Source organism: Neoarius graeffei, chromosome 13 (assembly GCF_027579695.1).
Source record: "Neoarius graeffei isolate fNeoGra1 chromosome 13, fNeoGra1.pri, whole genome shotgun sequence".
NCBI lineage: Eukaryota > Metazoa > Chordata > Actinopteri > Siluriformes > Ariidae > Neoarius > Neoarius graeffei.
Window position 1 is genome coordinate 18,560,822 of NC_083581.1, and position 26,506 is coordinate 18,587,327.

Genomic DNA, 26,506 nt, shown 5'->3' on the forward strand with positions numbered 1-26,506 from the left:
AGTGAATGATCTGGTTAGTTGTGTTGGACTGCTATTATTTTGAACACAAGTATACATAATATTATATGTAACAAGATGAGTGTTACCTCCTCCTTCTACCTCCCTGCCGCAGAGTTCACTAAAGAGGGACTGAAGCTGATTTTATCAAAAATACAAATGATTTCTTTATTGTGTACAAACATATATGATTAAAATATTGAGGACCAACAATACAAAGTCTCCCGAAACATACCCAGGTCGGCCTTAGCCAATGACACAACACATCTTCATGCAAAAAAAAAAAAAAACTTCATAAGAGAGGCAACACAGCAACTAGTAAATTGCACACATCAAAAAGGAAGCACAGCAACTGGCAAATGGCTACACACCCCTCAAGAAGGGCAACACAGCAACCTGTATGCACTACACACACTATATGGCCAAACCAAAATACATAAGTGTGAGACTACAAATCAAGACTTTATACTTTAGATAATGTAGCTCCTCTAAAAAGGAAAATGGTCAGAGACAAAAAATTAGCACCCTGGTATAATGATGACACTCGCACTTTAAAACAGACCACTCGAAAATTGGAACGTAAATGGCGTCAAACAAAATTGGTAGTGTTCAAATTGGCGTGGAAGGAGAGCTTCCTGAAGTATAGAAAAGCTCTTAGTGCTGCGAGATCAACATATCTCTCCTCCCTAATAGAAGATAACAAAAATAATCCTAGATTCCTATTTAATACTGTAGCAAAATTAACCAGGAATAAGTCCACTATAGACAGATGCACACCTGCAGTATGTAGTAGCAACGACTTCATGAATTTTTTTAATGACAAAATTGAGAATATCCGACAAAAAATTCAAACTACTAATTTAAGGTTAGACAATGAAAGTGACCTTGTAGTTAACAATATAACTGTATCAGATCATCAGTTAGAATGTTTTACTCCCCTAAAAGAAACTGAATTACTTTCATTAATCTCTACATCAAAAGCCTCAACTTGCGTACTAGATCCCTTACCGACACATCTATTCAAACAGATAATGCCTGGAGTAATTGAACCGCTTCTAAAAATAATAAATTCTTCTCTTATGATTGGCTATGTACCCAAATCCTTTAAACTAGCAGTTATCAAACCCCTGATTAAAAAACCTGACCTTGATCCCTGTCAGCTGTCCAATTATCGGCCAATATCAAACCTCCCCTTTATCTCCAAGATCCTTGAAAAAGCTGTGGCACAGCAGTTATGCTCATATTTACATAGGAATAACATCCATGAAATGTATCAGTCAGGATTTAGACCTCATCATAGCACAGAGACAGCACTGGTTAAAGTAGTAAACGACCTACTGTTGGCGTCTGATCAGGGCTGTGTCTCGCTACTTGTGTTGCTTGACCTTAGTGCAGCATTTGATACCATTGATCATTCCATTCTTCTGGATAGACTAGAAAATGTTGTGGGAGTTAAGGGAATGGCCCTCTCCTGGCTCAGGTCTTATCTAACGGATCGTTATCAGTATGTTGATATAAATGGTGATATTTCTAGACGTACCGAGGTAAAGTTTGGTGTTCCACAAGGTTCTGTCTTGGGTCCACTGCTTTTTTCTCTATATATGTTACCTCTGGGCGATATTATTCGTAAACATTGTATTAGTTTCCACTGTTATGCTGATGACACACAGTTGTATGTCTCTGCAAAACCTGATGAGAGACACCAGCTTAATAAAATTGAGGAATGTGTTAAGGACATTAGACACTGGATGCTTATAAATTTCCTTCTGCTTAACTCTGACAAGACTGAAGTACTTGTGCTAGGACCACATACAGCTAGAAGTAAGTTTTCTGATTACACAGTAACTCTGGATGGCCTTTCTGTTTCTTCATGTGCAGCAGTAAAAGACCTCGGAGTGATTATTGACCCCAGTCTTTCATTCGAAACTCACATTGATAACATCACCCGGATAGCTTTCTTTCATCTCAGAAATATTGCAAAGATAAGAAATTTAATGTCATTGCATGATGCAGAAAAACTAGTCCATGCTTTCGTTACCTCCAGGTTGGATTATTGTAATGCCTTACTGTCTGGATGTTCCAATAAGTGCATAAACAAGCTCCAGTTAGTTCAAAATGCCGCAGCAAGAGTCCTTACTAGAACTAGAAAATATGACCACATCACGCCTGTCTTATCCACACTGCATTGGCTCCCAATCAAATTTTGTATTGATTATAAAATACTACTATTGACCTTTAAAGCACTGAATGGTCTCGCACCACAGTACCTGAGTGAACTTCTGCTCCTCTATGACCCGCCACGCCTACTTAGATCAAAAGGTGCAGGCTATCTGCTGGTACCTCGTATAGTGAAGGCTACATCAGGGGGCAGAGCCTTTTCTTACAAAGCCCCACTGTTATGGAACAGCCTTCCAAGTAATGTTCGGGAATCAGACACAGTCTCAGCATTTAAGTCTAGGCTAAAAACATATCTGTTTAGTCAAGCCTTTTGTTAATGGTGTTTGAGGTAAAGGAGTAGATCTGGAGGGTCCTCAGACATAGAGTGTTTTGGTAAACTGGGATGTATGGATGCTGTCAGTCCCCACTCGCTTGCTCACTCGAGTTTGTTGACGGTGCAGTGGCTGGCTGCTTTATGTCCCGGGGCTCCCTCATGCCTGTGTTACCTTCTGGCTCTCTCCTTTTAGTTATGCTGTCATAGTTAGTTGCCGGAGTCCCTGCTTGTACTCGGTGCAATATGTATACTGTTCCTACTTATTCAGGTGACATTGGGCATACCTAACCACCTGTGTTTTCTTTCTCTCCCCCCCCCACTCCAAATCTGTCCCTCTGAGTTACATGGAGTCAACAGGAAATCTTTTGGTGGAGACGGTGGGGACCTCGACTGGCTATCGTAGCCTGCAGGGAATCGGCCGTCAGACATTCTGTCGCATGTCCCAGACCCGGTGAAATGTAACTGAATTGTCTTGGCCAGGCCTAAGGGTCCCATCTGCATCTCATCATTGCTGAGGAGTGTGCTCCCATCACCCAATCAAGCATCCAGCCAGAGCAGGTCATGATATATTTTTTTTACCATATTAACATGCCATTGTGTGTCATGCCTGATGTAAAGACTCTCGTCTCTGCGAACCTACCACACAGATTTAATACTTGTCATTTTTAGGGCATACCTAACAACATGTTTTCTTTCTCTCCCCCCCCCCAATCTGTCCCTCTGAGTTACATGTTGATCCTGGGATTGAGATGCTGGCCTCTTCTGCCCCTCGGACCTGCTTGATCCATCCTGGTGCCCTGTGTCTGGTCCGAGTTTTATCGCCCCACTCCTGTGAAGGACGGCCCCATGAGGACAGTTGAGGGTTATACCTGTTAAAACTGTTAATATTATAGTCAGGCTGTCTGTTGTTGCCCAAATGAGGATGGGTTCCCTTTTGAGTCTGGTTCCTCTCGAGGTTTCTTCCTCATGTCGTCTGAGGGAGTTTTTCCTTGCCACCGTCGCCACAGGCTTGCTCATTGGGGATAGATTAGGGATAAAATTAGCTCATGTTTTAAGTCGTTCAAATTCTGTAAAGCTGCTTTGCGACAATGTTTATTGTTAAAAGCGCTGTACAAATAAACTTGATTTGATTTGATTTGAAGACTGGGCCTCTGGGCTCTGTACAGGGTAATGAGTAAGGCTGGGCTCTCAATACAAAATAAAATAAAATAAAAAGAAATAAGAAAAAAACAATAATTTGGTCCTTGGAGGTGTGACCTTACAATACTAACATTACCACAGGGGAAAAGTGGCAATTATCTGCCCATTGGTAAATGGTGTAGCAGTAATATAATTCTGGCCTAACGCCAGCAATGCGTGCACCACAACACATCACAGTAAAACCAGCCCAACAGTTCTACGATGCAGACGTTCTGTTAATATTCTTTCCTATGTTCGCAGTTGAGGCTTAACCTCAATGAAATACCGCGTCTCTTATCTGTTCCGAGCTAGCAGGTTGAACAACTAACTTCGAGGAATGGCTTTTTCTTTACCGGTGCTTTAGCTGGCATTCTTATAGTGCACTGTTCAAGTGGCTCCCTCTCCTAGCCAACCAGCCTGTTTCTAAAGGGCTGAGCCCTACGACTCCCTCTGCTGGGGTGGAGCAGACAGCAGGTGATTTCCCCATATACACCCGGTTACACCCACCCCGATTCTGCAAACTTGCCGTCCTGGCAAGGACTACTTACACACACACACCCACACATACACCCTTACAGCAATTACGTAGGGCAATGGGGGCTATGATCTACCTTCAGTCGCATTAGCTGGACAAGGGATGGCCCTCGGCAAATGGTGTGGGTTACCATGTTGTCCTCTTGTTGTCCTTGTTGAACGTCTAAGTATGGGGTCAGGGTTGGGAGGATCCTGATCAAGCTCCGTCAGGCCCATGCTGGTATTAGGGCTCATGTGGTCGTCTCTTCCGTCGGCCACATTCTGTGTTGGATCAGTGGTCATACTTTCTGTGGCCCTGACCTCAGACTGTTGACGGACTTCTGGCAACAGAACTGGGATTGTTAAATCGTTCATTCACTTCTTGTTGCCACCGATTCTTGTGACTGATTGACGGTTCGAGTAAAATTAGTGCCGACTCTCCGTCACTCTGGTCTTCGTCATCATCTATAGGCCCATGCTGGTTACACCCCTCCTTTCCCAAGGGGGGAGAATGTGTGTCTGATGTCCTAGGGGCCTTTGGGTCTATCCGGGCATTTACTGGTATGACCCTTAATTCTGTTCGGTGGATGTTCTTTTCAGGCCCGGTCCCTTCCACTGGCCGAATTCGATACACCCTCCCATCCGAATCCAGTGCTTCTTCTACCCTATATGTTGTTGCATCCCAGAAGTCCTGGATCTTGCGACGTCCCAGTGGGTGATTCCGTTTATGTACTAAGGTGCCAGGAGCCAACAGGGGGCTTGTTGCAGGGGTGACCTGCAGGTTTCGGCGCTCTGCAGCACGAGTCAGTTGGTCCCGAGCATGTGTGTACATGGCTTTGAGGCTCTCCTGGTGGTGATGCATCCAATCCTGGGTATTCCCTGCATCTACCTCTTCATCCGCCTTACCCAGGAGGAAATCCACTGGCAGTTGCACTTTTTGTCCAAACATCAATTCAAAAGGTGAATGGCCTGTGGAAGCATGCTGGGTTGTATTGTATGCAAAGAGGACTTGTGGCAGAGCCTGAGGTCACCTGCGCTTCTGATCAGGAGGTAGCGAACGAAGAAGGTCATGCAGTGTACGATTAAACCTCTCACACTGCCCGTTGCCCTCTGAATGGTATGCTGTTGTCCGACTCTTTGTGATGTTATACAGCCGGCACAGCTGCTTCATGAGGTCTCCCTCAAAACTCCTGCCCTGGTCACTGTGCAGTCGCCTTGGCACCCCATAGCGATAGAACCAACCTTCAGTCAGTATTTTGGCCACCGTACTGGCCTTCTGGTCCCGTGTTGGATATGCCTGTGAGAATTTTGAAAACACATCAGTTGCAATCAAGACGTGTTCTCGACCATCTGTGGACATCTCTAGGGTCGTAAAATCGATCGCCACCACATCCAGGGGTCTAAAGGCAAGTAAATTGCCAGGGAAAGTTCTCGGCTGTGGTCGAACAGCTTTGGCTACGATACAACGACCACACTCTTGGCAATATTTCTCCACCTCTCGGGACATTCCTAGCCAAAAACACCTTTCCTGGACCAGACTAAGTGTTCGCTCTATACCTTGGTGTCCATGGTCATCATGCAGGCTCCTCACTATTTCTTGTTTGAGACACTGTGGTAGGAGAAGTTGAAAGCGTTTCCCTACTGTCCCCAGGTAGCCGAACACTATGGTACAGTACTCCCTTTTGAGATCGGATCCTTGGCCACTGGTTAAGGAGTTTCTGGGTCCCTGGTAGCAGGGCAACTCGAACAGTCTTGGCGGGTAAAGCCCCCTGCTTCTAGAGCTGGCTAAATGGCCCAATAACTGGGTCTTCCATCTGTAAGGCCAGCAAGTTAGTCTTGGGTCTGATCGGCAGTACACTAGACTCCTGGCACAAGGCACTAGTCCCATGCTCACTTACATCCTGAGGCAAAAAAGGGACTAGCAGACCTGGGGCCACTTCATTGATTGACACAGGGACTGGCAACCGAGAAAGAGCATCCACATTTGTATTGGCCAAACCTGGCTGATATTTGATTTCGAAGTCAAACATGGCCAACTCTGATGCCCAACGGTGTTCGGTCGCCCCTAGCTTGGCCGTTTGCAAGTAACTCAATGGGTTATTATCTGTAAAGACAATAAATTTTGTCCCCAACAGATATTCCCTAAACTTACTGGTTACTGCCCACTTCAAAGCTAGGAGTTCAAGCTTGCGGGAACTATAGTTGGACATGTTCCTCTCTGTGGGCTGTAAGCCCCTACTGGCAAATGCAATGGGCTTTCTTTGTCCATTTTGGTCCTGCACCAAGACTGCTCAGAGCCTACTATGGCTTGCGTCGATTTCTAACACAAAAGGCTTGGTGAAATCAGCATAAGCTAGCACTGGAACGCTAGTCAAACAGTCCTTCAGCAACTGGAAACTTTGTTGGCATTCCTGTGTCCAAGCTTAGCCCAGGACAATGTTTCGAAACCTCCTGTTCTGCTCTGCCTCTACCTGGGCAACTAGTTGGTGTAATGGTGCAGCAATTTTGGCAAAACCTTGCACAAAGCGACGATAATAGGATGCAAATCCTAAGAAAGATCTTATGTCCTTTGTAGTAGTTGGTTGCCTCCATTCGGCAACTGCTTTCACCTTATCTGGATCCGTAGCTACTCCAGCGGCTGAGACAACATGCCCCAGATACTTCACCTCGTTTTGAAAAAAGTGGCACTTGGCTAGCTTTAACTTAAGGTTATTGCTCTGTAGACGGGAGAGGACCAGTTCTAGGCGCTATAAATGCTGCTCAAAGGAGGTTGAAAAAAATGTCATCTAAAAACAGCAGGAGAGACTGGAAACTTTGGTCACCAAATATTCTCTCCATTAGCCTCTGAAAAGTACTGGGTGAATTACAAAGGCCAAAGGGCATTCTATTGAACTCAAACAGTCCAAACGGTGTACAGAATGCCGTCTTGGCCTTATCTTCCTCTGCTACTGGCACCTGGTTATAGCCACTTGCAAAATCTAATGTAAACCACTGGGCTCCAGTTAATGCATCCAAGGATTCATCGATGCGAGGAAGCGGGTAAGCATCTTTCCTAGTTTTGGCATTTAGCAATCGGTAATCCACACACAGCCTAATATCGCCCCCTTTTTTTTGAACAATTACAATGGGCGAAGAGTAAGGGCTGGAACTCGGGCTTGCAATTCCTGCCTCAGTAAGCTGCTGAATGTGTGTTTTCACCTGTTCATATTGGGAGGGGGGTAATCTGCGGTATCTCTGTCGCACTGGGATGTCATCAGTCAGGTGAATCCGATGTTCCCCCAACGTAGTACACCCCAAGTCCCCCTGCCCTTGGCTAAAGACTTCCTGGTATTTGTGCAGAAGTTGTTTTCCTTGCTCCTCTTGCTCCTTCGAGAGGGTTGGCCAAGCCACGCTGGAAAGTTCAGGAGGAGTGCCACCTTGTACTTCCGCTGACTGCATAACGGCAACCTGGCCCCCATTGCCCTCTTCCCTGATGTTCACCGAACACCCAGTTGACATCACCTGAACTATATGGAGCTCACCTAATACAGTATGTGGCTGTAGCCAGAGGTCTTGTGAACTGACATTTGTAACTGGTATTTCTACCCTGCCATTAGCTACTGATGACAAAGCCTTAGAAATCAAAATCCCCACTGGCAATGGGGTGTCTTCGTTGAGTGGCTCTAACAGGATCGACTGTAAGGACAAGTTAGTAGCACTGGGGCAAACAATGGGGAGGAGTTTCAAACAACATTTGGGAATGAATACTGCTGCTCCCTGAACTCTCGCCCTCCCCAAATACCCCTTTCCCTGGAGTTCCTCAATCGACTGGCAGATAGAAAATGCATGCTGCCATATCTTGTGTTCTTTACGACGATGGGTTTGGGGAAGTGAAGTTAGTGTGTCAAAAAGTTCTTTATAACAACTCTGAATAATATTCATCCCCAGCAGACCTGGAACCGCCTGTCGCTGACGACAAATGAAGGGGTCACCTGGGTCACGCACAACTAAAACTCCCATCCTTGGAAGTGTTTTTCCCATTACAGTAACGTCAAGTTCAAGGTAACCCGCATAAGGAATTTCATATCCATTTGCTGCCCGCAACTGAAGCCAATTACATGATTTAAGGGACTCATCTGATGGAAAATTCTCACGGAAAAAATGTTTCAGTTATTGTAGAAACCATGGAACCAGTGTCGAGTAGGCAGGCAACCTCTTTCCCCCCCAATGACACATGAACCATTGGGCACTGCCCGATAAGCTGTGGGATGCCCTCTTCAGTTGAGTATTTAGAGCCTAATTCTGCCCCTCCTAGTGTTTGGCTCCCCACACCAGAGGGCGCTAGTTTCCCTGCTGCTGCAGATTAGTTGGTAGTTCTCCCATCTGATTATGGGTTGTGGCCCTTTGTACTGCCCCCTGCTCCACCAACCCTGCAGGATCAAGGTTAACACGGCAATATTTTGCAATGTGCCCTGCTTTGTTACAGCGGAGGCAAATTGGTTTACCATCAGGCTGAAATCTATATGCTTTAGAGCAGGGGTGTCAAACCTGATCCATAAAGGGCCTTGTGGCTGCAGGTTTTCATTCCAGCCATGCAGCAGCACACCTGACTTGGCTCATTCAATCAACTGAACTGTCTTCACACAGTCAAATACTTGCAGCCACACCCACCCTTGATTAAAGGGTGGGTGTGTCAGTTGATTGAATAAGCCAAATCAGGGTGCTGCTGCATGGCTGGAATGAAAACCTGCAGCCACATGGCCCTTTATGGATCAGGTTTGACACCCCTGCTTTAGAGCTACCTCCTGCACCCTTCGCATTACTGTGGGAACGAGATGAATTAAGCTGTGATGAGATGGTATCTAACTGAATCTGCTGACGTCGTAGGCATTCCTTCATTTCTGCATTACTAGCTGATATTGCATTAGAATCCACCCCTTGGTTTCCCCCTGTAGAAACATGCATATCAAAAGAAAAAGCTCTTGGTCTAAGCCGTGCCCCTTGTTTCCCCTCCTCCATCCACTTAATGGCTATGCCACGAAGTGTAAGAAAGCTCATTTCAGCATCCAATACCAATCGTCTTTTTAGTTCTCGTCTGAGCATATCATCATTCACATTTTCAACAAATTGATCACGCAATACCCTGTCAGAGTTAAAAATACCCCCCGGTGTCTTTTTTTTATCACTGCATCCATCAATGTTTTCAAAGCATGTGAAAAATCACGCAAGGACTCTCCATCTTTCTGATGGCGCTGGAAAAAGGCAAGTTGCGCTGCAACATAGGATTGGGAACAACTAAAATTATCACTCAAAATTATAAAAATCTTTTCTGCTGTATCTCTAACAGAAGGCTCATGAAAATCAACTTCTGCTTTTGCCCCCCCCCATCAAGATGATCATAGAGAAATAACACTTGTTCTGCCGTAGACATAGGCCTTGCTTCCAAACATCTACGTGCTTCTGTTATCCATTGGTCTACAGTTACAAGGTCAACAGTCAGTTTACCAGTAAATTTGGAACACTTACGTTCTCTTGGAACATACACATAACGTGCTTGGGCATCAAGGGTTGACACATTAGTAGAAGCAAGCTGCCTAGGAAAATCCGCAGCGGCTGCTGTTATACCTGAGTCACTGTAAGAGGTAGTGGCAACAGCCTCGTCATTTCTGTCCTGTTCCTTTGCCTTTAACTGCTCATTTTCAGCCTGAAGCTGACGGATTTGGTCTAAGAGTCCATGCAGGTCTTCCATTCCATCTTGTGCTATAGACATAGTCACACCACAAATGGACACAAAGTTTTAAAAGTATCCCACGCTGTCCTCCTCCGCCTGGATAACTACCGCTTTTCCCACAACCCTAACGCACACACCTCCAATTCCCAAGCAAATTAACGAACAAGAAACAAAGAAATCAAAAATAAGGAAAAAAAACCTAACCTCAGGCTATCCTGCTGACTACGCCAGTTGTAACAAGATGAGTGTTACCTCCTCCTTCTACTTCCCTGCCGCAGAGTTCACTAAAGAGGGACTGAAGCTGATTTTATCAAAAATACAAATGATTTCTTTATTGTGTACAAACATATGATTAAAATATTGAGGACCAGCAATACAAAGTCTCCCGAAACATACCCAGGTCAGCCTTGGCCAATGACACAACAAATCTTCATGCAAAAAAAAAAAAACTTCATAAGAGAGGCAACACAGCAACTAGTAAATTGCACACATCAAAAAGGAAGCACAGCAACTGGCAAATGGCTACACACCCCTCAAGAAGGGCAACACAGCAACCTGTATGCACTACACACACTATATGGCCAAACCAAAATACATAAGTGTGAGACTACAAATCAAGACTGGGCCTCTGGGCTCTGTACAGGGTAATGAGTAAGGCTGGGCTCTCAATACAAAATAAAAAAAAAAAAAAAAAGGAAATAAGAAAAAAAACAATAATTTGGTCTTTGGAGGTGTGACCTTACAATACTAACATTACCACAGGGGAAAAGCAGCAATTATCTGCCCATTAGTAATTGGTGTAGCAGCAATATAATTCTGGCCTAATGCCAGCAATGCGTGCACCACAACACACCACAGTAAAACCAGCCCAACAGTTCTACGACGCAGACGTTCTGTTAATATTCTTTCCTATGTTTGCAGTTGAGGCTTAACCTCAATGAAATACCGCGTCTCTTATCTGTTCCGAGCTAGCAGGTTGAACAACTAACTTCGAGGAATGGCTTTTTCTTTACCGGTGCTTTAGCTGGCATTCTTATAGTGCACTGTTCAAGTGGCTTCCTCTCCTAGCCAACCAGCCTGTTTCTAAAGGGCTGAGCCCTACGACTCCCTCTGCTGGGGTGAAGCAGACAGCAGGTGATTTCCCCATATACACCCGGTTACACATAGTATACAGAGTTCAGTAAAGGTGGAAAGATATTGGCAGATTCGAACTTCCGGGATCAATAACTCTTAAGTGAAACGTTGTTAAAACACAAAACATGCATATTTTCAACCGTAGTAAGATAGACAATGAGCCATCCTCGGAGCCACACCAAGAACATTGGTGTTTACGTGCAGCCGGCTGTGAGAGCAGCGCGCAGGGACCGTCTACAAAGTGCAACACCGAAAAGAGACATTACAAAAGATATTCAATAACTTCACTATGATACAGTGTAGTGTCACCAAACTCACTACACACTTCATTGGTCTCCTACAGATTACACTACAACACTTCTATCATAGTGAAGTTATTGATTAATATTCCTATTAAAAATTCCCAGAAATTATGAAAAATGCCTTTCTTTCAAACCAAGTGTTGCAGTGTAATCTGTAGGAGACCAATGAAGTGTGTAGTGAGTTTGGTGACACTACACTGTATCATAGTGAAGTTATTGAATATTTTTTGTAATGTCTCTTTTTGGTGTTGCACTTTGTAGACGGTCCCTGCGCGCTGCTCTCACAGCCGGCTGCACGTAAACACTAGTGTTCTTGGTGTGGCTCCGAGGCTGGCTCGTTTTGATGAAAGTTAGGTTGTAGCTCGTTGTCTATCTTACTACGGTTGAAAATATGCGTGTTTTTGTGTTTTAACAACGTTTCACTTAAGAGTTATTGATCCCGGAAGTTCGAATATGCCAATATCTTTCCAACTTTACTGAACTGTATACAGAGCCTTTGGTCACGAAAATATAATGAAAGATACTCCAAAATATTTATTATAATGTAGTAATCCTGTTATATTGTCACAAATTACAGATTGAATGAAGTCTGAGGTATTATTCACATGTATTCTGTGTCCGAGTCGGAAATCTCGCCTTCTGCAGGCAAATCGTCCAGATACGGCTCAAAACGATAAGGCAAAATGCCACCCACTGCTTCGTCTTCATGTAATCCGACATGTCCAGTGTCAACCTCAAAAAGGGCCTCAGTTTCTGAAGACTGGTCAGAAAATCGCTCTGTTTCGTCAGCCATAGCTGCCTTGAAGGCCAAGCAGTCGTTCTGCATGTGACGTCACGGCAAATATGGCGGCCACTGATGCTTGGTGCTTGGCCAGATTGACGCAACTGCGCACAAAGTTTCGTTCTGTTGGTGGTTAGTTCTATCATGAAAGTGATCAGTGGTGTTTGTAGTTTTATTACAGAAACCTATTTTAGAGCATAATTTTGCTGTCAGGTGCCCTTTAAAGAACTTTCCCAGGGCAATGTAATCAAGGCCATCCGAGCAGTTGAAGACGATGCACTGCTTAGCCACAGCTTTGGCCAAATCTTTAGTAGTCTCAGTCTTCCCTGTACCTGCCGGGCCTTCAGGAGCTCCTACTAAATGCAAGTGCAGTGCTCCAAAAAGGGTTCTAGGGACAAAGACATGTCATGACTGCAGAATTACAGCTGGCAATTTGGTTGAAAATGATTTACCAACTATGTGAAACTTATTGTGTAAAAAATGCAAAGGTCAATTACCAAATTCACAGATGTGTTTGGTTTTATAAGATTCCATCCACCAGCCAATCATATAGTATGAAAACAAAGGCGGCCTTGACAATTGATATCCATATTCTATTTAAGCTCCATTAATAGGGTGTTAAATGAGTCCTATAACCAGGACTAAAGGTCAAGTCAGAAACCTGGACATGTTCTAATGTAAAAAAAAAAATTACAATGAAATTTTAAGGAACAATATCTTTTAGGAACTATAACAAATGGATTTTAAAAAGTGAAATCTCTTCTATTTTACAGACCCTCCAGGATTTTGCGATGTTGCGATTTGCAACTTCAACGCAAATTCAACCAATCCCCGCGAATTCAGGGCGGTGTTGCAATTATATCCAATCACCGCAACTTTCCCGCAAATTTGACCAATCGTTGGCGTCGTCTTGAGGTGACGTCGACAAACTACCTTCCGCCTTACTTCCGTGTATACGTTCAAAAGAAGCAGCATGTGCGCAGTGTTGCCAGATTGGGTGGTTCCCGCCCAATTGGGCGGTTTAAAGTGCATTTTGGCGGGTTTTGAACATATTTTGGGCTGGAAAACGTCAGCAGTATCTAGCAACACTGCATGTGTGAGTCAGTGTTTATATAGGCTTAAATTCTGTTACTGAAAGTGTGTTATGTTTACAGTGAAGCACTATGTGCGCTTTACAATTTTTTTTTTTTTTTTTTTTTTTTACTTAATCCAATAAATTAATGGATGCCAACGTTTTTGCCAAAATGGTATTTTATTTTCCATTGTTTAGGCAGCTTCAGCATCACACTGTGAGATTCTGTTCAAATGTTTTTTTTTCTTCTATGAAGCCTGAGCCTTTTATTTTATTAGTTTATTATTGTTTAATTTAGTCTTCAGGAGAGACTGGCTGCACACAGTACTAGTATTAATAGTTTGTTTGTTTTTTTATTTTCTTACATGAAAGCTGAGGCATTTATATTATATTTTAAGGTAACTTCATGTTGTGCTGTGAGGTTCTATGCACTTTAACTTTTGAACCAACAGGTGCATTTGGAAAAAAAAATGCACCTGTTGGTTGCACCTTAAAGCCTAATTTTCTGCATTTTTGTAGTCCTGGTAGTCTTTTATATTGGTAAAGTTGTTTATAGGACCATTTCACAGTGTCTTTGTTTTTTTAATCAATAGTTTTTCAGTAATAACTTAATATTTAACATATCACTCAATTTTAATCACAAAAAGAGAAAATTGCAACAATTTCTTGCAACTTTCACTTCCTCCCGCAATGTAATCGCAACAAAAACCTAAAAAACACCGGAACTTTCATCGCAATTTTTTGGAAAACCCCCTGCAACATCAGACATTTTAGCCCGCAACAATCACAAAAAAGGCCCGCGAAATCCTGGGGGGACTGATTTTAAATATAAATATAGAGAAAACAGTCAGAAAAATAAAAAAAACTTATTGAAATGCATACTGTATATGATCACAACGTAGTCTTAAATCATCCCCAAATATACCGTACGATGCAAGAGTCTTAAGTGCATGTAAAGAAATGCTGTAGACCAAAAATGGCTTAAAAATAATGAAGTGAAACATTTCAACATTAAAAAATAAATAATTAAATAAAATAAATACTATAAACAGCAGTAAGTCATAATAAATAAAACAGTCAATATTTGGTGTGAGACAACCATTTGCTTTAGATAGACAGATTAGTCTCAGGTACAGTTAGTGCAGTTTTATAAGGAAATGAGCTATAAGTTTTACTTTGACTGGCATAATTGCTTCTTAATTTTGCAGCAAAACCCAGTAGCCTTCATTATGTTTTTTTTAATCTGAAAAGTGGTCTTTTCTGTAATATGCTGCTCAGAGACAAACTTTTTTTTTTTCTGTAACATTTAATTTTGTGCTGGAAAAAGAATGTTTGGAACTCTAAAATGTTTTTGTACTGACTCAGTAATGTAGAAGTCTCACCTCATCTCATCTCATTGTCTCTAGCTGCTTTATCCTTCTACAGGGTCGCAGGCAAGCTGGAGCCTATCCCAGCTGACTACGGGCGAAAGGCGGGGTACACCCTGGACAAGTCGCCAGGTCATCACAGGGCTGACACATGGGTGGGGTTTACATTAGACCGTATCAGCGGATCATCAGATTAACGTTTTTAAAACGATTAGCGTGCACACAGCAACGCCAATACATGGATACGCTCGGCTCCGCAGGCATCCTGCGCTCCAAATCACTCCGCCCTGAACAGCGAGTGCCCTCTGGAGGGTGCGCACTCCGGCCCTGCACAGCTCACAGAGCACACGAGTGAAGCGCATGAGCAGTGATTCGGGACTGAGCCGCTGTGTGTGTGATCTCAGTGCATATCGGGCATGCGCGTCACTTACCACTTGCAAGTGGAAGGATGGCAAGCCTAAAGACAATCATAACTACACAATGGGCAGTATTTGCAGTATTTTCATACTTTTATACTCTTTAATGAAAGGTGATACAAGGCGGAAGTCCGCGCCATTTTTCAGCAGTCGCGTCACATGACCAACGCCAGCGAATCAGGAAGGTGGATGTCACAGTGACGTTGTCCAATGACGACGCCAGCTAGAGCTCAGCACAGCATATCCGCGTATTCTCAATGTTTACACAGCACCAGACCAGACACGATCTGTATTGAATACGTGGACCCTGGCAGATTCCCGTTTCCAGGCGTTTTAATATAAACGGACAGTGCATCCGCGAAGAAAATGAGACAGATACGGTCTAATGTAAACTTGGCCATAGACACAGACAACCATTCACACCTACGGTCAATTTAGAATCACCAGTTAACCTAACCTGCATGTCTTTGGATTGTGGGGGAAACCGGAGCACCCGGAGGAAACCCACGCGGACACGGGGAGAACATGCAAACTCCGCACAGAAAGGCCCTCGTCGGCCACGGGGCTCAAACCCGGACCTTCTTGCTGTGAGGCGACAGCGCTAACCACTACACCACCGTGCCACCTAATGTAGAAATCTGTAGGAAAAAAATTAGGGTGCCTAAGACTTTTGCACAGTACTATGTCAGTGATAAGTTTATTGCAACTTTTTAGTTACATAATGAGACTAAGACACAGACAGATAAAAACTTATAAAGTCAACTGATTGCTGATTTTACAGAGTAACATTTCTTTATTCTTTCTGTCTTTGGCCACTGTTCAAAAATACAGTTTCTAAATAATCCAGTATTTTTCATAATGTATATTTGAAGTAACCATTAATGTGTTGCTAACTGGAATGCCAAAACTGAGAAGTCCTACATCTCAAAATCACTCTTCAACCAGGCAGAGACATACTAATGCAAAACAAGGTAATGCAAATTTGGTGGTGCAAATGAGATCTGGAGCTATAAAGAGGCAAACTGAAAAGACGCAGCAGTCCATTAGTGTACAAATTTAGCCGCTTATCCTGTACAGGAGCCTATCCCAACTGACTGGGCGAGGTACACCCTGGACGAGTCACCACAGGGCTAACACAAAGACAAACCACCACTCACACCTATGGTCAATTTAGAGCCACCAATTAGCCTAACCTGCATGTCTTTGGACTGTGGGGGAAACCAAAGCACCCAAAGGAAACCCACGCAGACACAGGGAGACTCCATACAGAGAGGCCATCGTCAGCCGCTGGGCTTGAACCCAGGACCTTCTTGCTGTGAGGCGACAGTGCTTACCACTACACCATCATGCCGCCGTGTACAAATTTAGTTAATACATAATTTTTAATGGTATTGTCCATCTCTATTTTTTTCTCATAAACACTACTAATGCTGGACCAGAACTGTAACTAGAATAAATAGTGACTGCAGAGATTGTTAAATAAGTAACATGACCATTACTTTCAAAAACAATTACCAATTTAGAAATAATTTTGAATCTCTTTTTCCTAAAATATTTGACTGCTTTTGCCTCCTTGGTTACTTCATAGTACACTGACCAGTATAATAGTCTGATTGCTTAAAGAATGTTAAAATCTCATGTTTTTGATATATTTTCAACGGTTGCAAGTTATAAAGTGAAAGCAAAAGCAATACACTGACTATAAACCTGAGTAAGATTATAATGAAATGTCTTTGCAGAGGTATGTGAAGGACAAACAACTGCACTGTTACCCCTTTTCCACCAAATCAGTTCCAGGGCTGGTTCAGAACTCATTCAACTTGCGAGCCAGCTGAGAACCAGTTTGCTTTTCCATAGCTCGGGGCGCTAAGGGGAGCCACGTCATTACGCCACTGTATACGTCACTGCATAAACCTTGGCATGAATATTGAAGCAACAACAACACAGAGAAGAAGAAGCAGCGGCAGCAACAACAACAATAATAATGGATGACTGCTGCTTTACTGCATCCATGATATCTCGTTGCTTATTTAAAAATGGCGACCTTTCACGGTCTTGCTATTGTTGTTGGTCTTAACAACTCCACCCCCCACTGACATAAGCAGTTCTTTCCTCTGGCCCAGCAACGAGCTGGTGCTAGCCTGGAACCAGTTTTTCTGGCCCCAGAGCCAGTTCTTTGTCAGTGGAAACAGAAAACCCGGTTCCAAACTAAGCACTGGCCCCGAACCAGCCCTGGAACTGATTTGGTGGAAAAGGGGCATGTATGAGTAGAATTTAGCAGAAAGTTGTTCTGACCTGTAGCAACGATCGGTGAGCGGGGTGATGACTAGAAGTGGTGTGTTACCCAGGTATTCATAGCCATAAGCCAGGCCTGCATTAATCATTTCAGTCTGAAGTTGGTTCTCCTGCAAAAGTAAAGAGAAATCCTGAAAAGATTAAATGAAAAGAGAGCTTTTCACAGATATATATCACAATATGGGGAGAGATATAGGCCTGGATGATATATAATCTGTCCCCCCCCCACAGACTTACAATCCAGTAATAACAAAGCTGGCTGAGCCATTCGAAATTATCATCCACGCCCTTATGCACAAGTGAGGCCAAAACATCGCGAGCATGCACATCCAACACCACCAGCGCTCCCAAAGTTAGTTGGTTCTGTTTGGACAGCTTCCCACGCACCAGCACTATTATGTCCTCGATCTGTGTGTTGTTTTGACACAAATAAGCTTCCAGAGCCTAAGAAAGAAAAGAGCAGAAATTTCAGACTTGCGTCTACAGTGATATTAAAAGACACAATACTTTTAACTCGGATACCAAAACATTTCCATAAGTTATAGGTAATCTATGTAAATCATCCTAGAGTCATTCCCAGCTCTTTTTAAGAGTCTCCAGTAAGTCAGGAAGCAGAGAGGGAAAATGATAACTGATACAAAGACTAATATTTAATTGTACCAGCTAACTAAATAACTATTTATAGTTCCATGCAGATGTCTGAAGTAAGAAAAATGAATGTGTGCGCGTGCGCATGTGTGTGTAGTACAGACCTGCGGTCCCATTACAAAGGCTTCATGGATCTGTTTGGTCCAGTACATCCGAGATACACACACAGTACTGTCTGACCTGGCCAAGCTCGCACCCAGTTGATCCGCACCTCTTTAGGGTATGCCTCAATTGCCTCTGCAATCACCTAAAAAATCACAATGAAAAATTATGTTCTTATTTAGTGAAGTTAATGCTACAATATCTTATTAAGGATGTTCTCACAGTGTTATTGTAAGCCACTGTAAACATTATAAGAGCACATTATATTTTTATTTACTTACTTGTAAGCATGTTAAAAGGAGTGATTTAAGCTTACAGTGTCTCCTGAAAAGGAAGGTGAGCACTGACACAGTGTCTCATTTTGTGATGTTATTATCTGAAGTGCTCATGCTTATAATGTCTTATTTATGATATTTAATATATGATCAGATCCTGGTAACCTAGGCCTTTTTCAGTCTGAGGATACGTCAGTTGTTCTTTCTGGTAATTTGCTGAAGACTTTTCTGTGTCAAAAAACCTGAAGCAACAGCTTTATCTCTGACTGTTACAAAGGCCCAACACTGAAGACTCCTTCCAAAAATGCTAAATAAACACCTCCTCATAGAATGTGTCACTATTTTAATGTGTGAGGGAAAATTTAGTGGATGAACATTCCTATTCTCTGTGTTTCTGTGTGTTGAGCTCAAGTGGCCTAATATACTGAATGATTTTTTTCCAATGTTGTAATCGCTTTTCTGTGGCCTTGGTGGCCTCATTAGAGCAAGGTGCTTGAGTTCGTCCTAGCTTGCATCTTCTCATGATCTAACCACCTTTCCTGACCTCGGTGGTGATAAGCAGGGTGCCTGAGTTCTCATAACTACGCATCCGCCTGCACATACCAGAGCACGCCAGGTGCACGCTTTAACAAAGCTTCATAGAAAATCTTGAGCCAATCACGTGAAGATGCAAGCAGCAAGCGAATGCCTTTAGAGATAGCAGCCACAAAAACACAACTCAGAGTGTGCGCGTACACTCATCACTAGAGGTGATGTTCTGCTTTAATTTCTTTCTTTCCTTTCTTATATACCTTTGTATGATTTACTATAATAAATGACTGAAAAGATGAATGCTAAGCGTTCTGAAGTGTTTATTAGAAATTTCCATTACAAATGTTCCATTACAAATATGATTTATGTGGAGCAGCTGCTATACAAGTCCCTGTGTACTATAGAAATGATAATGTATTAGAATGGCTCATTAATAATAATAATAATTATTATTATTATTTTACTTTTGGATAGAACTACTAAGAGATTAACAGCTAAATATAATAAAATGCAGGATCCAGAGACTGAAATGTGTAATTGAGAGACGGGGCTAATAACAGGACATGATATAAAATACAATATAGTACATGACATTTTTTTTCCCTCTATTTTGACATGAACAGAGGTTCATAAAAGGGTTCAGGAATCTATCCCAAGTGAAATTGCCTAGCACCTTGTGTAGGGACTTGAGCATGCCACTTTCTAGCTCAAGAAGCCATTTCTCAACCTGGCCATGGGCTTTAGAAGTGGAGATGATGTCTAGCAGCTCCACCACCCCACCCTCACTGCTCTTCATATGTGTGATGTCCAGAACTTCAGTGAACATAACACTGGTGATGCCCTCAAAACACTTCTTCAGATGTGGCTGTACTCTGGAGGGAGTCCAAAGAAACTTTTATAAAAGCAAAATAAAATACAGCTTCTTCTCAAATTCTGGATGTCTCTGTAAGGGTTCGCCCCCATACCCGTACACATATACTGTGAAAGTAATGAAATAGTAGCCTCCAGTACTCTGGTGCAACACAAAAGACAAGAGAAATAGACCCCTTCGCAGTAAACGCCATTCATACGTAAGCGGAAATTGCGCGCGCAGCCTGGACTCAAAAAAGACTCAGCGATGCCTAGTTGTTGTGTTTTCGGGTGTCAGAATCGTAGCAGTGATGGGGTTAAATGTTCAGAATTCCAGCAGGATCTCACCCATTCCAAAAAAAAAAAAATCGCCGACGTCTATGGCTACAAGCCATCAAACGTGTAGACTGGGATGAAAGCACCATCAAAAATGCACGGGTTTGCAGCGCCCACTTCATCACAGGTAAGATCAGGCTATTTATTAAATATTTCTTTTTTATTCTTTCTAGTCTTCGTTTATTGATGTAGCAAAATACTTTGGTAATGTTTGTCTGATTAGCTGGGTCATAATTACACAATGTAATGAATATTGTTAGCATGTTAACTTAGCTTTGCATGCAATTTTGTTTGTAGGAGAGGTCTCGCTTGACTCAAGCAGTCCAGATTTTGTGCCGTCATTATTTGTGTATGCCGAAAATCCCAATTTTAAAGCAAGGATGGAAAGGTAAAATTGTGTGCCCTCACTCTAAATGCCAACTTGCGTTGACTGCTCTAACCTAGCTCCCGCCCCGTTCAGTTTCATTTCTGGTCTCTGCCTCTCGCTTTTTACGCAGCTCTGATTTCTCTTAGCTGCACTCTTTACACTATCATTCCTTTCATGCCATTACCTCCTGCAAACTGCTGTTTAGTGTTGGTATTTGCTGTTGTAGCTAAAGCCACATTGCCATCACATCACTGGCATAATTTGATTAAAACAAAATGAATATGAATGTCCCATTGTTAATCAAGTTGTACATGCCCGCACATAATCATATGCGTCTAAAGACTTGTAGGCACAAAGTTTTTCGTGGGTGTACACTGAAGTCTTGTCAATAAGGTACGAGTATATATCTGGCCATTGTATACCAGGGAACTTACTAACATCGTCCGTCCACTCTTTAATTAAATGCGGATCCGGTAGGCGATGTCCACTTGTTAGAGTTAACTTATTTATGTAGCATTCTCAATCTTGTAACGACAACTGTTTGGCATAATCTGACAGCTCATAATGCCGGTCTATGGGCAGCGCCATTGTTTCTGAGTCCAGGCTGCGCGCGCATCCTGGCAACGGTCGGTTTGTTTACAAACATGCAAAGGGGTCTATTGACAGTACAATACAAATTACAATTGCAGTGTTAACTGCACACTAATTATACAGAAGCAGCAGGATAAAACCAATTGCATAAACACACAAAGCGAAATGTGATTTGTATTTTGGCTGTTTGAGTATTTATCCCAGTGAAATTACCAAACATTTGTACTGTTAACTAAAAAATGGTTAAAGAGGCTCATATTATTAAACAACCTTACAATACTAAATCAGCCTGCTTGTTTTTAACACAGAATCATTAACTTCCCTTCATAATTATATGTTCTTGGCAATAAGCACTTGTTAACTAGTTTCCTCACGAACTAAATAAAACATCCAATTACCCATACTGTAGTGAATAGGTGGCTTTAAGGTGGTCTAAGGCTTTATAGATGTTTTCATCCACATGGAAATACAGCTACAGCTTGCCAGAAGTATGTGAACACCTGACCATCACAACCATATATGAGCCTTAACCAAACTTTTGTTCCGACACTGAAATCATACTGTTATATAGGATGCCTTTGTATTCTGTAGCATTACAATTTCCCCTTCACTGGAACTTAGGGACACAAACCTGTTCCAGCATGACAATGCCACTATGCACAAAGCAAGCTCCATAAACATATGGTGTGTTAAGGTTGGTGTGGAAGAACTCAAGTGCCCTGCACAGGGCCCTGACTGAACTCAACACCACTGAACACCTTTGGGATGAACTGGAACATCGACTGCACCCCAGACCTTTTCAAACATCATCAGTACCTGACCTCACTAATGCAGTTGTGCAAATATAGGGCAAATTCCAGCCACAGTCACACTCCAAAATCTAGTGGAAAGCCTTCCCAGAAGAGTGAAGCTTGTCAGCAAATAGCAAACATCGGACTAAATTGGGAATGGGATTTTTGACAAGCACATATGGGTGTGATGGTCAGGCAGTTCGATATGGTGTATATGAGCAAAGATGGACAAGCTAAATAAAAAAAATATGTAACAGTATGCTGAAAGGAAGAAATGGATGAGTTTATTTAGTGTTGGATTCAGATTTTTTACTAGTGTTATTTTGAAACGGGATGTTTAAATGACAAGATGTTCTCTGATTAGTGTCATCTCACAATATCACATCTACTGATTGATAACACTGACTTGCCTAGCCTGTCTAGTTCATACCAAAAAGATCTGATCTGTACCCCAGTGAGATACTGCAAATAAACCTTATCTTCCATAAAACTGATTGCTGCTGACCTTTAGTGCAAAGTCCCTGGGAATCTCCAATCAATCAATCAATCAATCAATCAATCAATCAATCAATCAATCAATCAATCAATCAATCAGTAGTGATGCTAAAGAATGACCAAAACAGATAGCACTGATGATGGCAGTTTAATGAATCCATCCTCTTCAGCTATCGCCACGGACACTGCAACGTGAAAGCACAATGCCAGCTGTGTATTGTATTTTAAATGAAGCACAGAAGCACTGTCCTCATTCAGTCCCCATTTCACTCAGCTTTCTCAGGATTACTCTGATGGATTCCAACCCACATAAGCACTTTTCAAAATCCAGCTTTCTAAAAAGCACTGGGTTCAGTTAAATTCTCAGAAGAAATGCCAGAACAGAGGATAAAGGAATAATGTGCACATGTGGAGAGAGAGAGAGATGAATGAGCCAAAGAAAAAGCACAATCAAGCAAGAGCACTAAGAAGAAAAGAAAGGGAAATAGAAACCATGATTATGAGATTTGTGGAAGTAAAAGTCTCCATGTCAGTGCACACATTCATTATTAAACAAATACTTTGGGTGAAATAAGACAAGGATTGCTTATCAGCCAAATCTAGACTCAAGAGAGCAGTACCATAGGAAGTAGGCCAGAATCATCATCATCATCTTCTGCTTTCAGCTGTTCCTGTTAGGAGTTGCCACAGCGGAAAATGTAGCTCCGTCTCCTCCTGTCCTCCATGTGTTTTTCTGTCGCACTACGTCCTCCTTCACCACATCCATAAATCTCACGTTTGGTCTTCCTCTTTTACTTCTACTTGGCAACTCCATCTCCAGCATTCTTTTCCCAATATGCCCTGGATCTCTCCTCTGTAAGTGTCCGAACCATCTCAGTCTTGTCCCTCTGACTTTGTCTCCAAGCCGTCCTACAAGCCGTTCCCTCCAATATTCTCATTTCTAATTTTGTCCAACTTTGTCATTCCCAATGAAAATCTCAACATTTTCAACTCTCCTACCTCCAGTTAAGCCTCCTGTCCTTTTGTTAGTGCCACTGTCTCCAAACAACACAACATCGCTGGCCTTACTACCGTTTTGTACACTTTCCCTTTCACTCTTGCTGGCAATCTTTTATGACAAAGCACTGGACATTGCCCCTGTTCTTGAATATTGGTACCAGTCTACTACTTCTCCACTGCTCAGGCATCCTCTCACCTTCCAAGATCTTTTTATACCATCTAGTGAAAAAGTCAATTGCCATCTCTCCTCAGCACAAGCCTCCATTGGTATATCATCTGGACCGACTGCTTTACTACTTTTGGTGAGACAGACATTGGGTGGAGAGGTATTAGATTATTGGACAACTATGGCAGAAGTGGTGAAAGAGACAGCTTGGAAGGTACTGGGAGTGACAACAGGACAAAGAAAGGAAGACAAGGAGATTTGGTGTTGGAATGAGGAAGTCCAGGAGAGTATAAGGAGTAAGACGTTGGCAAAGCAAAACTGGAATAGAAAGAGCTCAAGAGATCAGACAAGAATACAAGGAGATGCACAGGAAAGCAAAGAGAACAGTGTCAAAGTTGAAGGAAAAGGCATATGATGAACCATATGAAAGGTTAGAAACTAAGGCTGGAATGAAGGACCTGTACTGATTTACAAGACAGCAAGATCAAGCTGGGAAGGATGCAGATGGAAATGTGCCGACAAGTGAAGAGTGTGTGTTGAGAAGGTCAATGTAGTACTTTGAGAAGCTGATGAATGAAGAAAATATAAGAGAGAAAAGGTTGGCCAAGGTCGAGATAGTAAATCAGGAAGTACAGCAGATTAGCAAGGAGGAATGCTCTTCATAGCTTTCCTTATTTCTTCCTTGCTAATCTGCTGTACTGTGTATATATATATATATATATATATATATATATATATATATACACACACACATTATATATATATATATATATATATATATATATATATATATATATATATACACACACACTTTTTTATATATATATATACACACACACTTTTTTATATATATATATATATATATATATATATATATATATATATATATACACACATATGTATAATGTGTGTGTGTATGTATGTGTGTGTATATATATGTGTATATATATATATATATATAATGGCGGCACGGTGGTGTAGTGGTTAGCGCTGTCGCCTCACAGCAAGAAGGTCCTGGGTTCGAGCCCCGGGGCCGACAAGGGCCTTTCTGTGCGGAGTTTGCATGTTCTCCCCGTGTCCGCGTGGGTTTCCTCCGGGTGCTCCGGTTTCCCCCACAGTCCAAAGACATGCAGGTTAGGTTAACTGGTGACTCTAAATTGACCGTAGGTGTGAATGGTTGTCTGTGTCTATGTGTCAGCCCTGTGATGACCTGGCGACTTGTCCAGGGTGTACCCCGCCTTTCGCCCATAGTCAGCTGGGATAGGCTCCAGCTTGCCTGCGACCCTGTAGAAGGATAAAGCGGCTAGAGATGATGAGATGAGATGAGCGAGATATATATATATATATATATATATATATATATATATATAATGTGTGTGTGTATGTGTGTGTGTATATATATATATATATATATAATGTGTGTGTATGTGTGTGTGTGTGTGTATATATATATATATATATACACACATTATATTTTTATATATGTGTGTGTGTGTGTGTGTGTATATACACACACATTTTATATACTTTATTTAATTCAACATTACAAGTTAATATCAATAGGAACCAAATATAGTGAATAATCCTAACACTATCAGGACCAAAAACATCCTGTTATGGCGACGCAGTCTCAGGGATACAGGAAGCAGCTTCTCTTCCAGATGAACATGCTCCCTATAACTATTGATATGGAGCAGTATTTAGCTAGCTGTCTGACACTTCTTTTACTTAATCCACTGATGTTAAGTCCACTGACCACCAGCCTATGTACATGGCCTAGACTCCCAAAGACAAGCACAATGAGCAAGCATTTGTAACCATAGCTCTCAATGTCAGATACTAGAGATTGGTATTTTAGTTTTTTTGTACAGTAAGATTCCTCCATGAACAGGTCAAAAGCACAAGCTACTTCAAAGAGTCTAACTGTTTTGTCATGTGACAAGCAAATGATATCCGGTGTGTTTGCTATTCCTGAGAAAGGGTTTGTGGATGAGTTGAACCAATGTGGCTTTACAGAGGTGTGTTTGTAGATCTGTTCCTGTGGAATACGGGGAATCTGGACGGCGATGAGGTCCACCAGTCTGTCATGTCTGGCAGTATACAGTCCTTTATATAATGAACAACTGTTCATAATGTGGGCTACTGACTCCAAATGTTGTGGATGATCGTGTGGTATACAGAAAGGGGAATGAGTAGAGGGGAACCACAGAAAGAGATTATATTTAGTGGGGAGAACCTGTAAGCGAGCCTTCACACAGAAGGTGATGATCTCGTCACTAATAGAGTTATTGTTGTATATGGCATGTGATACAGAGTGATCTGCACAGGTGAGTTTAGCCAGCTTTCCCTGGAGCTTCAGGCTGGACCAATACTCCATGTTGCGCTCCCTTTGAATGGACAAAAGGGTTTGCCTTGATGTTTTAGGCAGCAGGAGATAGGTAATGTTAATGCAGCCTGGCTTGAACCATGATTGATGGGTTATCCACCAGTGCATCGGTGACCTCTACAGGTTGAAGGTGGGAGGTCCATTTTAATTCAGTGCCTGTTCTCCAGCACAAGTCATTTAAGTCAGGCCAGTCTGATGACACGCCAAATCCCTGTGCCCTGGTATCCAGCTTACCACTGCTCTTCCTTCTGAAGCCCAGGAAGTTGTCCTCCCCACTGCCTGCATGGGTTACTTTCCGTTTTTTGAAGTCCAGCAGTAGTGATGTTCTTGCTAATTGTCTCACACTGTTATCATCACAGTTCAACATGTTAATGAGGTGTGACTGCCTTGTAGCTGTGTATTCCCACATACAGTTTGGAACGCCAAGCCCCCCATCCTGTTTTTTCTGAAAGATGAAGCATCTTGTGGAGTGTGTGTTGAGAGACAGCCATTTCCTCACCGCTTGCACAGTTTTGTTATCCATTCTGCGCAGATCTTTTTGTGGGATATGGACGTTTGCAAATAGATGTTGTATTTTCGCAAAGGCTGTGTCTCTGATTGCCTGGACCTTCAGAGTTACTGGAAGAGGTGAAGAGTCGATTAGATCCAGTCTGCTTGTAAACTGCTGAACCATATCAAATCACTCGTTCACTCCAATCCCCAGCGATGTTAAT

The 26,506-nt window shown here is 42.4% G+C and overlaps 1 pseudogene; it reads right to left on the minus strand.

Annotated features, from left to right (window-relative positions):
* Positions 1 to 26,506, minus strand: part of LOC132895873 (dynein axonemal heavy chain 7-like) — a 594,076-nt pseudogene that overhangs the window by 513,795 nt on the left and 53,775 nt on the right.